Source organism: Vombatus ursinus, unplaced genomic scaffold, assembly GCF_900497805.2.
Source record: "Vombatus ursinus unplaced genomic scaffold, bare-nosed wombat genome assembly UNPS02014810.1, whole genome shotgun sequence".
NCBI classification, from domain to species: domain Eukaryota; kingdom Metazoa; phylum Chordata; class Mammalia; order Diprotodontia; family Vombatidae; genus Vombatus; species Vombatus ursinus.
Genome location: NW_020954588.1, coordinates 33,606,141 through 33,621,176, shown reverse-complemented (window position 1 = coordinate 33,621,176; position 15,036 = coordinate 33,606,141).

The window sequence follows — 15,036 nt, the reverse complement described above, 5'->3', positions numbered from 1 at the left end:
GGGAGTAAGGTGTAAAAGGGCTGGAAAAGTAAGAGGGGGCTAAGTTATAAAGGGTTTTGAATACCAAACAGAGCAATTTGTATTTGCTTCTGGAGGCAATAGGAAGCCATAGGAGTTCATTGAATAGAGGAGGGTGTCATGATTGGACCTGTATTTTGGGGTGGATGAGTTTTGTTGTTTAGTTGCTTTTAACAAGGAAGGATTAGTCACAACACTAAAATTACATATCTATTAAGATATTAAATGAAAAAAAGTCTATAATCAGGGATGTGCTAGTAAATATTTCAATAACTGGTTCCCCCCAAAATGAATGCATGACAGAGTTTTTAAGTTTAATTTGCATTTTAACATCTTCTTCATCACTTCCTCAAGTCGAGAGAATGAATAACATAAAAAGTCAAGCTTTGATTTTTTTGGCATTTGCTGATTTCAGAGGTGTAAATGCTCAGACTGAAAATTTAACAATCTACTCTTGCCAGCCAGTATGAACTGGATCCCATATAACATTGCCCGTATTATAATTATTATTCTATGTGTTTGTTTTTGTGCTAGGTAGAAATTTCTTTGAAATTGTAAGATATATCTACTTTTTCCTCAAAATAAACATAAGGGGATTGATACGGGTTTCAGGCATGTTTTCTAACAATAATATTTCATATTTACATGGCACTTTAAAAGTTTTAACTTTAATTTAGATTGACTTATTTTCACAATAATTTTATTTCCAAGGTGGTTCACATTTCATAAAATATTTTACATAGATCATCCCGTTTGATCCTCACACTTTAGAGAGATAGATGATGTAATCTCCATTTTACAAATGAAGAAATTAAGACTCAGAAAGGTAACATGACTTGTTTCAGGCAAAATTGCTAGTTTTGGAGCACGACTTAGGATTCAAACCAAGGTATTCATTATTCTCCAGCTTCTGCTCATTTCACTGTCCACCAATTCATATAAATCTCAGTTTTCTCTAAACCCATTCTTAGAAACTAATTTGCTCATTGTCATTTGGTAGTTATGTTCCACTGGGATAGGGAGAGAGGAAATGATGATGCTTGATAATTGAGGTCATTTTACGGGGAGAGGTCCTTTGATGGAAGAAAATGCTTAGATGGTCCAAAGCCTGATCTCATATAAGATGGCATTGGGGTGACTTACGAGGAGGTGTGAGACAGGGGCTTTGGAATCTGAGGCATAGGTCAGGAGGTGGTAGTTCCATGTGGGTTCACTGCTAAAGCTTGAGTTGAACAAGGATTTCACTGGAAGCTTAAATGTAGCAGTATCCTGGCTAGCCTTCGTGTTGGATATGGGTAAGTAAATAACTTCTGTTCACATATCTGTGCACATCTTGAGTTCTTCAAAAAGAATCTAATGTCTTTGAAGGAAAATACGGTGTTGTTGTTGCCTTCATAGCAAAAGATTCCAACAGCATATTGGGATCCACACAGAACTTTCAATGACCCAGAACCAGAAACTGAGCCATAAATTCAAATAGTAATCTAAACTCACACACACAAAAAAGGGGAAGATATGATGTGAGGCATCAGACAATAGGAAGTTTTGAAGCCAACAGAAATGTCAATGTCATGTCAAATCTTAATGCATGGGTTATTATAGTTTACTCAAAACAGAGACAGAGTGTGGCAAGAATCATGTGAATACTGAGGTCGCAGAAGCACCGTCTTGGATTCTGGAAAAAGGAGACTCAAGTAGAGGATCATTGCTGCTTCAAGTATTATAGAGCAATAGTATGGAGGGGGGAATTCACTTGGTTCCATTAGGCCCCAAAAACACTGAATTAGGAGCAATTACTGGAAGTGGCAAAGAGATTGAGTTTGTGCTTCATGCCAGGGAAAGGTCCTAATGATTAGAAAACATAATGGGCTGCGTTCAGTGGCAGAGATTCCTCCTCCTTAAAGAGAGTCAAGCACACACTTGATGGCCACTTACTTGTTGGGTATTATATAATAAGAAATCCTTTCACGTATAGATTAGATTAGAAGCCCACTGATGTCTCATCACTCTGAAATTCTATAAATTTTATGATTCTTTCAGTCTGAATCCACTCTTGTCCAAATTCATTTTTGTTTATTTTAATTGTATTTGCTTTCCTATTCTGATGTGTAATGCCAGCATGGGCATGGGCCTGAGCAAGACTTGCAGTGCCCATTTCCTGACAACTGGGGCTAAGTGTAGGCTGCCTGTTCCTGTTGTTTGACAATTGTTTATTAACTAACAATGTAGTAGTTCCCCCCCTACCCCCCCCCCAGGGCAGCTAGGAGATGTAGTGGATAGAGTACTGGCCGTGGAGTCAGGAAGACTCATCTTCCCATTTTCATATCTGGCTTCAGACACTTTTTGGCTATGTGATCCTGGGCAAGTCTGTTTGTCTTGGTTTTCTCATCTGTAAAATGAATTGGATAAAAAAAATGGCGAACCACTCAGTATATTTCCCAAGTAAGTCCCAAATTAGGTCATAAAAAGTCAGACACAAGTGAAACAACTAAACGACAAAAGTTTTGTCCAGGGAAAGTATTACTGAAGCTATTAACTGGCAAAGTTTCCACACTTACTTTGCTTACTTTGTGGTCTGTGTGAGGTTTCTGCTTGATCTTACAGGACAAAACTAAGAGGACCAGATGTAACGATCCATGTGTAGGCATAATAAGAATTGTCTTACAATTGCTTCCCAAAATGTAAAAGAATACTTCAGAAAGCAATATTCTTTCCTCCAGTGGAGAGTCTCAAGTAAATGCTGGAATGGTCATTTTTTTTTCCTGTATGCTATAGATGGGATTCTTCAATGGATGAGATTGACTTTGATATTGATTTTCCTTCCAGCACACAAATTCTGTATTTCTATGATTTGCTGCTGGATATACTGATCTCCACAATAAATAATTTCATTCTCTGGACAGATAACTCTAGTATTCCAACTCTAGTATTCACTGAGAAACCTTTGGACATTCTAAAAGAGAGGACCAGAGAGAAATCATAAAAAAGTAAGCAAAAAGTAGGTAATATGGAGGTAGTATCCAATGATTCTGAGAGATTATTGAAGTTATTTCACAGAGATAGAGATCTCTAATGTAGTAAGACATCTGCCTAATGTAAATCTATATGGATTACTCATTGTCCTAATATGAACCCTAGGAAATTGATCTTATGAAATTAACATATAGACTAGTTGGCAAACATCACCCGATGTTTATGTAGGTGATGGGGAATGGTTAAAACCATTATAGAATGCTGGGCATAATCCCAGGAAGAGACTAATGTATCAATATGCAGAAATTTATGAAGTGCTTAATATGTGCTAGACATAAGACTAGGCACTTGGGAGAAAAAGAAACACAAAGAAGAATGTTATTTGAAAAAATCCTTGTCATCACAAAATGTATCTATTAGGGAAACATGTGTGAGTGCATGTATGTATATATGTATACACATATCCATCCATACATATATGTAAGATGTATATTTACATGTATGAATACAAATGCATTTTACATACCTACACAAATATATACAAGGTGTATTAAAAATGCATAAATATAAGCATGTGATACCAGGAATCTTTAAGCTCTTTTGAGCTCATTTGATCAGTTTCATGGGCTACTTAGCCATTTATCTTTCTGATTCTTTAGCTAAGTTGCAATGAAAACAGAATGCAAACTATAAATATGAAAACTATGTCCAAAAATTACTGCTGTAAAGTGACAGCATAACCAAGAGTTCTACTGCACTCTAGTCTCTCAAATACTGCAATAGATTTCTGGTCTCTTTGTTGTGAGATTTTCCTGTGATGATTCTGATCATTATCTATCCATACCTGTCCATATTGTAAGGCACTTTTCCATGACTCTGACAAAAGTTAATCATAGGGGGTTTGCTTAAAATACTAGAGGCCTTCATCACTTTTCCCCAACATCACAACAGTGTCAGTAGAGCACCCTGCACCATCCACTTGTAATCCCTCACTCTCATCATGTGAACAGCCTATCTTCTGAGACTAACCCATAGCTCTCCTTTACATATCCTAAGTACCCTAAGTAGAATGTGAGCTCCCTGGGGGCAAGAATTGGGTCATTCTTTCTTATTGTTTCTGCAGAGTTCTGTGCAAATAATAGGTATTTGATAAACATTTCTTGAAAGTGAATTTGCCATGTTTTGACATTTAACACATTGTTACACTGAATTTAATAATAAAATTATCAGCTATGTAGGTTGAAGTTTATTTTAATTGATATTTTAAATCTCAAGATTTTAAAAATATTTTATGAGTCTTTTCTATGACTAATCTTTCAACTCAATTTTCATATGATATGTGTATATCATTCATTTCATGTAGAAGATGAATAATAGCATTGACCCATGCACAAGAATCCTCAAAAATTGATTTTTCCCTGATATCTAAAGAGATTTCCAAAAGAAATGCTAGTGCTGACATATAAAATATATTATTATTTCAGATTATGTTCTGATTTATACTGACTTTACTCCAGACTTATCTTGATCTATGTGTAAAGTGTTAGAAACTAAATTCAATGTTTTCCTGCTGTGTAAAATTTATTAACTACTCTCAAATTCAATGTGAGTTATTTTCTAGCTCTGAATGCTGCAAACAACAATCTTTTTGATTTGCTACAGAATGGGTGACCAAGAACTATTTTATGGCAATACATTTCCCAAAGCAGTAGCAAGGTAGTTTTTGATACAATGTAAATTCATGAAAGAAAAAAAAAAGTAAATAGTGAATATTCATGAGGAAATTATCTCTCTAAAACCATCAACTGGGATTATTTGTAACTGAAAAAAAGACCAGCAACTAGAACCTTTCTCAGTAATATCAGAAGGGAAGTAAAGGTACTTACTGTGTTTCACCATTATTTAACATTAATGCTAGAATTCCGGGAGAAACATTAAGATGGGAATACATAAATTAAGGGAATAAGCATTGGCAAAGAAATAGCAAAATCTTATGTATTAGCAAATTATTTGGTGATTTAATTAGAAAATCCATGAGAATCAATAAGGAAATTAATAAAAACAATAGATATAGCAAACTAGAAGTAAGCAAAACATATCCACAGAAAACCAACATTCCCAGAAATTAATAAAGGCAAGAAGAAATAATAGAAAGACAAATCCTTTTTAAATTGCAGCAAATGAATAAAATGTCTTAAAATTAACTTACCAAACACACTTAAAATATAGGAATGTATTCAGCTATTAACTAAATTTATAAAAATACTTAATTCAGGGGATATTCAACTTTTATAGCTGAATTATACTAATAGAATGAAATAGTTATCATTATTTAAATCAATTTATAGTTTTAGCATTACAGCAATAGTGCTAAATCACCAAGTCAATACTTCAAAGAACTAGTCAAAATAACAAAAAAAAAATAATAAGGAGGAATAAGAGGTCAAAATTACAAAGGGAATAATGAAAAAAATGTAGTAGTGAAGCAGATCTGTCGAGACGAGATCTTGAATTATACTAAGCCTGTTATTATGGCACTATGAGAGGTGCTAGGTCACAGTGAAGAGAGAGCTAGCATTTGAAGTTTGGTATGTCCAAGACTGGTGTGAGCTCCCAGGATAAAAAAGTTTCTGGGGCATAGGAATTAAAATTCCAGGGAGGCATAAATTCAGGAATTTAGATAAATGCCTTTTTTTGTGGCCTCTATGCTTTAGAAACCCTATATCATTTCAAGACAACTCCAGAGGCGTCCAATGTGAAGGTTTTTACTGATGCACCTCACTCCTCAGCATTGAGTGCTCTGACAATCCTGAGATCACTTCATGTCTATTCTATATTTCCTTCTCTGTGACCATGTTTTCCCTCAACAAAATGCAGCTAGCTTCTCACCCAAGTTGTAGGGAACATCATTCTACTCCTGCAGACCCTTCTCCCATTGATGAGTCTCTCTTACAATGTCCTCACTTCAGGTCAGTGTAAGGCTCCATCTTGCAGGCACACAGTCCAATGGCAAGGCCCTGTGACCCCAGACCAGCAGGCCAGCAACTACGCCCCATGTCCCAGGTGCAAGAAGTTTAGGACAGTGCCCCCTCCCACCCAAGGAGCAGAACCCAACTTTAAAAGTCACAAAATAGGCTGGAAATGAGCAAATAAAAACAAGCAAAAAAAAAAATCTTACCATAGAAAGTTATCATGGTGACAGGGAAGATCAAAACACAACTTCAAAAGAGGACAACAGTGTCAAAATGACTCCATGAGAAGCCACCAAAAAGAAATGTGAATTTGTCTCAATCCCAAAAAGAACTGGAAAAGCTAAAAAAAAAAAAGATTTCAAGAATGAAATAAGAGAAGTAGAAGAAAAAATGGGAAAAGAAATGAGTGATACAATAGAATCATGGAAAAAAAATATCAACAGCTTGGTAAAAGAGAAACAAAAAAGGGGGGAAAGGTGTACAAAAATCAAATGAAGAAAAAAAGACTTAAATAGTAGAATTTGCAAACTGGAAAAGGAGGGACAAAAGCTCACTAAAGAAAATAATTCTGTAAAAATTAAAAGTGGGCAAGTGGAAACTAATGACTCCATGAGACATTACAAAACAATAAAACAAAAGCAAAAGAATGAAAACAAGAAAAGAAGAAAATGTGAAATAGTTCATTGGAAAAACAACAACAATAACAACAACAACAACAACAATTGACCTGGAAAACAGATTCAGGAAAGATAATGTAGAATTGTTGGACTACCTGAAAGCCACAATAATAATAATAAAATAAAAGGCCTTGACATCATTTTTTAAGAAATTATCAAGGAAAACTGCCCTCATATTGTAGGAGCAGAGGTAAAATAGAAATGGAAAGAATCCACCAATCACCTCCCAATATTGGATGCAAAGGCCAGAACTCCCAATCAAGAAGAAAATATTGCAAGCAGCTAGAAACAAACAATTTAAACATCTTAGAGCCAGAGTTTAGGATGACACAGAATTTAGCAGCTTCTACGTTAAAGGATTAGATGGCTAGGAATATGTTATTCCAAAAGGCAAAGGAACTAGGATTACAATCAAGAACCACCTTTCCAATGAAACTGAATATAATCCTTCAGGTAAAAAAAAATGGATATTCAATGAAATAGAGTACTTTCAAACATTTCTGATTAAATGACCAGAGCTGAACAGAAAATTTGATTTTCAAATAGAAGACTCAAGAAAAACATAAAAAGATAAACACAAAGAGGTAACAGATTCAGTAAGGTTAAAGTGTTTACATTCCTACTAAGGAAGATAATCCTTTTGATTCTTAAAAGCTTTGTCACCATTAGATCAGTAAGAAGGTGTACATATAAACAGACAGTGTGAATATAAGTTGACATTGATGGGATGATATTGAAAAATATCAAAATTAAGGTATGAGAAAGAGGATTGCATTGGAAGAAGAGAGAAGGGAGAGGTAGAATGGACTAAAATATCTTACTTTAAGAAGTACAAAAGATGTATTACAGTGGAGGGAAATATTGGAGGGTGAGCATTGCTTGAACCTTACTTTCATTGTAATTGGCTCAAAGGGGGAATAACATACACATTCAGTTGAGTAGAGAAATGTATCTTAATCTAGAATGAAGTAAGAGCAGGGGGATAAGGGAGAGTGCTGATGGAAGGGAAGGTTAGGAAAGGTAGTGTTCAGAAACTAGATGCTGGTGAGAGAGGAAAGGGGGGAGAACAGGATGAAATGAAATACACAGTTATCATAACTATGAATGTAAATGGGATAAATTCTCCCTTAACCCCCCCCCCCAAAAAAACAGAAGTGGATAGCAGAGTGGATTAAAAACTAGAATATTACAAGATATTGTACAAGAAAAAAACATTTTTGGAGCAGAGACACACACAGAGTGAAAGTAAGGGGCTGAAGAAGAATCTATAATGCTTCAGTGGAATTAAAAAAAACAACACCGGTAGCAATCATGATCTCAAAAAAGCAAAAGCAAAAATATATCTAATTAAAAAAAAGATCAGGAAAGAAATTAAATCTTGCTAAAAGGTACCATATAAAATTAAGTGATAACAGTACTAAACATATATGTACCAAATGGTATAGTCTAAGTTTTAAAGAAGATAAATGATTTAAAGGAAGATATAGACAATAAACCTATACTAATGAGGAACGTCAATTTTTCTCTCTCATAACTCAATAAATCTAACCAAAAAAGAATAAAGAAGAAAGAACTTAAGGAGATGAATTGAATTTTAGAAAAGTTAGGTATGACAGACCTCTGGAGAAAAGTGAATATGGATAGAAAGAAATATACCTTTTTCTCAGTTCTATATGGCACCTAGACAAAGACTGACTATGTATCAGTACATAAAAATTCTCACAATTGAATGCAAGAAAGCAGAAATATTAAATTCATCCTTTTTAGGTCATAATGCAATAGAATTACATTCAATAAAGGGACATGGAAAGATAGATTAAAAATTTTAATTGGAAACTAAATAATCTGATCCTAAATAATGAGTGAGTAAAAGAACAAATTATACAATCAACAATTTCATTAAAATAATGATAAAATAACAGTCAGTATCTCTGATAAGTGCTTCATTTCTAAAATATGTAGAGAAATGAGTCAAGTCTATAAGAATGTAAGTCATTCCCCAATTGATAAATGGTCAAAGGATATTAACAGGCAGTTTTCTCTCTGATGAAGAAATTAAAGCTAACTATAGTCATACAAAAATGTTCTAAATCAGTATTAATTAGAATGCAAATTAAAATAACTTTGAGGTGCCACATCACACCTCTCAGAATTCCTAACATGACAAAACTGGAAAATAATAAATGTTGGAGAAGATGTGGGAAAATTGCAACACTAATGTGTTGTTGGTGGAGTTATGAACTGATCCAACTATTCTGGAGAACAATTTGGAACTATGCCCAAAAGGTTATAAAACTGTGCATACCCTTTGATCCAGCAATGCTGCTACTAAGTCTGTATCCCAAAGAGATCATAAAAAAGGGAAAAAGGACCCACATGTACAGAAATATTTATAGCAGCTCTTTTTTTGGTGGCTAAGAATTGGAAATTGAAGCATGCTTATCAATTGGGCAATGGCTAAATAATTTGTGGTATATGAATGTGCTGGAATACTATTGTTCCATAAGAAATGATGAGCAGGCAAGCTTCAGAAAAAACCTGGAAAGACTTGCATGAACTGATGCTGAGTGAAGTGAGCACAACCAGGAGAAAACTGTGCACAGTAACAGCAACATTGTGCAATGACTGACTTTTTTTTTTTTTACTTATTTCTTCTCAGCAATGCAAGGATGTAAGATAACTCCAAAGGCTCATGATGGGAAAATGTTATCCACATCCAGAGAAAGAACTTTGGAGTCTGAATACTGATGGAAGCATACTATTTGCTCTCTCTATTAGTTGTTGTTTTTTCTTTCTTATGTTTTTTTTTTTCCATTTTGTTCTGATTCTTCCTCCACATGGCTAATGTGGACATATGTTTAATATGATCATAAATGTATACCCTACATTAAATTACATGCCATCTTAGGGATGGGGGATTGGAGGGAGGGGAAAATTTAGAAGTCAAAATTTTATAAAAGTGAATGTTGAAAACCAAAAATAAATTAATTAATTAATTTAATTAAAAAAGATAATGACAACAATGAGAGGATATACCAAAATTTTTGAGATACTGTCAAAGCAGTACTTAAAAGAAAATTTATATTTTAAATATTTACATCAATAAAATAGAGAAACAACAGATAAATGAACTGAGCAAGCAACTTAAAAAAAACTAGAAAAAGAACATTCAAAATTTCCAGTTATACACCAAATTGGAAATTGTGAAAATCAAAGGAGACATCAATGAAATTGAAAATAAGAAAGTAATTGAACTAATAAATCAAATTAGGAGCTGCTTTCATTAAAAAATTAACACAAGAGCTACACAATTGGTTAATTTAATTTAAAATAAAAGAAAGAAGAAAACCAAATTACTAATATCAAAAATGAAAAGGGTGAATTCACTACTAATGGAAATGAAATTAAAGCAATTATTAGGAGCTATTTTGCCTAATTATATGCCAATAAATCTGACAATCTAAGTGAAATGGATGAATATTTACCAAAATATAAACTTCCCAGATTAACAGAAGAGGAAGTAGAATACTTAAATAACCTCATCTTAGAAAAAGAAATAGAACAATCCATCAATGAGCTCTCTAAGGAAAAAAAATCCCCAGGGCCAGATGGATTCACAAGTAAATTCTACCAAACATTTAAAGAACAATTAATCCCAATACTATGTAAACTATTTGGGAAAAAATAGATGGAGTCCTAACAAATTTCTTTTTTGACACAAATATGGCGATGATACCTAAACCAGGAAGAATAAAAACAGAGAAAGAAAACCATAGATCAATTTCCCTAGTGAAAATTAATGCAAAAATGTTCAAATAAAATACTAGCAAGGAGATTACAGCAATTTATCACAAGGCTCATATACTATGACCAAGTGGGATTTATACATGGAATCCAGGGCTGGTTCAATATGAGGAAAACTATCAACATAATTAACCGTATCAGTAACAAAAATAAATCATATGATGATCTCAACAAAAGCAAAAAAAATGACAAAATACAACACCCATTCCTATTAAAAACATCAGAGAACATAGGAATAAATTGTACTTCCCTTAAAATGATAAATAGTGTCTGTCTAAAACCATTAACAAGCATTATCTGTAATGGAAATAAGGTAGAAGCCTCTCTAATAAGATCAGGGGAAAGCAAGGATGCCCATTATTACCTCTATTATTCAATATTGCACTAAAAATGTTAACTATAGCAATAAGAGAAGAAAAATAAATTGAACAAATTAGAATAGGTAATGAGGAAACAAAACTGTCACTCTTTGAAGATGCTATAATGTTATATTCAGAGAATCCTAGAGAATCAACTAAAAAAAGTTAAAAATAATTAACAATTTTAGCAGTTATAAGATATGATATAAACATAATATATGCAATATACCTAAATCATCAGCATTATTATATATTACCAATGTAGTCCAGCAGCAAGAGATGGAAAGAGAAATTTCACTTAAAATAACTGGAGACAATGTAAAATGCTTAGGAGTGTCACTGCCAAGACAAAGCCAAGAACCATGTGAACACAATTGCAAAACACTTTACACAAATAAAGTCAGATTTAAACAACTGGGAAAATATCAATTGCTCATGTGTAGACCAACCCAATGCAATTAAAAATAAAAATTATACTTAAATTAATTTACCTATTCAGTGGCATACCAATCAAACTACCAGAAATGATTTTATAGAGCTAGAAAAAATAATAACAAAATCCATCTGGAAAAAACAAAAAGTCAAAAATATCAAGGGAATTAATGAAAAAAAAATGTGAAGGAAGGTGATACCATATCTCAAACAACATCGTAAAGCAGTTTTCATCAAAAAAAATTCTGATACTTGCTATAAAATAAAATGGTGGATCAATGGAATAGATTAAGTATACAGTATATACGAGCAAAAGTTCATAGTAATCTAGTATTTGATAAACCCAAAGACACACGCTATTTGGACAAGAGCTCACTATGTGATAAAAGTACTGTGAAAACTGGAAAAATAGTAGGGCGGAAATTAGATATAAACCGACATCTTAGACCATATACCAAGGTAAGATTACAATGGATACATGATTTAGACATAAAGGGTGATACCATAAACAAATTAAGAGAGAAATTAAGAGAAATTTAAGAGAAAAATTAATTTAATTAATTAAGAGAAAATTAAGAGAAATAGTTTATCTGTCAGATCTATAGAGAAGAGAAAAATTTATGTCCAAACAATAGAGAACAGTACTATATGTAAAATGGATAATTTTTATTATATTAAATTAAAAAGGTTTTGCCTAAACAAAACCAATATAATCTAGATTAGAAGGAAAGCGGAAAACTCGGGGGGGGGGGGTAATTATACAGCCAGTGTCTAATCAAGGTCTCACTTCTCAAATATATAGAGAACTAAACTAAATTTTTAAGAATACAAGTCATTCCCCAATTAAAAATGGGCAAAGAATATGAACAGGCAGTTTGCAATGAAGAAATCAATGCTATTTATTATTATCTGACAAAAAAATGCTCTAAATCATTGTTGATTAGAGAAAGGTGAATTAAACCAACTCTGAGGCACCACCTCCCACCTATCAGATAGGCTAATATGACAGAAAAGGAAAATGATAAATGTTGGAGGAAGTAGGGGAAAATTGGAACAATCAATAACTGCTGGTAGAGTTGTGAACGGATAGAACCATTCTGGAGAGCAATTTGGAACTCTATAGAAAGTGCTATAACACTATGCATACCTTTTGATCTAGTAATACCACTGCTAAGTCTGTAACCCAAAGATATCTTTTAAAGGGGAAGGGACCTATCTGCACAAAAAAATTACAATACAGTGATCCAAGATAATTCCAAAAGACTCACGATGAAAAATGCTATCCACATCTAGAGAAAGAACTGATGATGTTTGAATACTAAGTGAAGCACACTGCTCACTTTATTTTTAGCTTTTTTAATTTTAATTTATTATTATTATTATTATTATTATTTGCTCTGTCTTCTTTCACAACATGACTGACATGGAAATATGTTTTTCATGATTACACATTCAACCTATCTGATTTTACGCAAAATTATGTGTTATTCTATAAAACCAGTTACATGAACTTGATAGAATTTTATTCCAGCTTGTGCCCAATCTAATAGGTATTAGATCTTATAGATACACTATTTGTTTTATTTCCTATTACTGGAAAGAAGTACAAGTATTGGCAAGTCTTTGTCTTTTTTCCCTCAACCATTTTATTCTTTCTCTATTTTTCATGAGAATATAGATTTCAAGCTGGAGGGGATCTGGGAAGTAATCTTAGCAAAGTGGTATAGTGGGTATAGCCCATACAAGGAATGGTCCTGGAGTAAGGACAATGGGAAGTTGATCCCTGCTTAATATACCTTCTGGCATCTGTAGAATTCTGAGCAAGTCATTTCTTTCCATATCATTCTTCTCATTTCTCACCTGTAAAATAATTCAGTTCAGTCATTTTTCAGTCATGTCTGAATCTTTGTGACTCCATTTGGGGTTTTCCAGGCAGATATTGGAGTGGTTTACCATTTCCTTCTCCAGCTTATTTTACAGTTGAGGAGAACATGGCAAACAGCATTAAGTAACTCGTCCAAAGTCACACGGCTAGTAAATATCTGAGGCCATATTTAAACTCAGGAAGATGAATCTTCCTGACTTTAGGCCCAATATTCTATCCACAATGCCACCTAGCTTCCCCAGTAAAATTACAATAGCTTACATTATATCACACTTTATATTTTACAAAGTAATATGATACAAATACATCTGTGTGTATATATACATATATGTATATCTAATATACATGTATAATGCACACATAACATGTATACACATATGTACTGTATACACACAACTGCATATGTGTATATTTTATTTATAGTAACCAACGTGTACACATGTGCATGAACATAATCTGTACATGTGCACATATGCTATCTCTACATATATGTATAGATAGATGGAGATATATATCTATTATATATGATATGGATAAATATATATGTAGATATATTTAGAGATTATATATCGATATGTATATACTTATATCACTTTGTAAAATTTGACATATCATATAAATATTAGCTCTTCCTCAGGGGAAGAGATTTGTCCCATATCACACAGGTAGTAAGTGGTACCATAAGGACTCAAACTCAGGGTTTCTTTTTGACTCTTCATTCTACTCTCATTTAACTACACCACACCGCTTTTACTAGTGAATTTCACTACACATTTGCTGAAAGAATAAAATCACAATTAGTTACCATTCCACAAATACAAATTGCTCCCTGATCTAAGCAATCAGTGACTACCTTTTTGCAGGACTGATGTATGTTGGAGAACATACAGCATGATTCATTCTTGTCAGAGAATTCCTTTTCATTGCAGTGCTTTGGAGATTTGCACCTTTACTCTTCCAGAACTGCAAATGAATGCCTTTGTCACTTTATTGCACTAGCAAATAAATGTAATCTCCAAGGCCTCTAAATGTGTGGAATTTTAATTTTATCTTGCTTCCTTAGTCACCATGTATGAAGAGATAATGATTGTCTCGGTAGGAATACTTGCTGAGATTGGCAGCTTTTTTTTCCTATTCCTTGGGGAACCTTGTCTTTTAACAGAGCAAACATCATTAGTACTGCTGGGTTTTGTATACGTGATATTTTTTTATATATTGCAATTTCTCTTGTGATTGAAATCTTTTGTTAGAACATCAGCTAGTTACCTATAGTTTTCCTATGCTCTGTAACTAACGGATTGATTTTAGTGGAATTTTTATGTTAAATAGTTTTGTTTTATTGGTCTGTACCTGTGGTTTCTTCATTTTGGGGAACTTATGTAGTAGAAATTCTCTTCATTGATACAGGTCTCTCATCGTACTGTAAATTATAATAATGACAACAATAATTATAGCTAGCATTTAATATAGTGCTTTAACTTTTGTAAACAAATGCCAGTATATTATTTTATTTGTTCCTTAGGGAGTTGACCAAGGGTGCTGAGAAATTAAGTGACTTGTCCAGAATTACAAAGCTAACATCAAGGTAATCCCTGTTATCTGAGAGTAGTATTAACTGCCTTCTGGGGAGCCAACCTGCAAATTTAAACAGAAGATAAGAAGTGCTGCTATTATTTCTTTTTCTTTCTTTCTTTCTTTCTTTCTTTCTTTCTTTCTTTCTTTCTTTCTTTCTTTCTTTCTTTCTTTCTTTCTTTCTTTCTTTCTTTCCCATGATTTATAAAATTCATAGAATCTGATTAAATAGAATCATATTAGAACTAGAGTCAAAATGAAGACCCTGCATTTCAATGTATTTTATCTAAAAACTAATGGTTATGTTATTCACAACAACAATATCGTATCTCCATAGTGGGGGA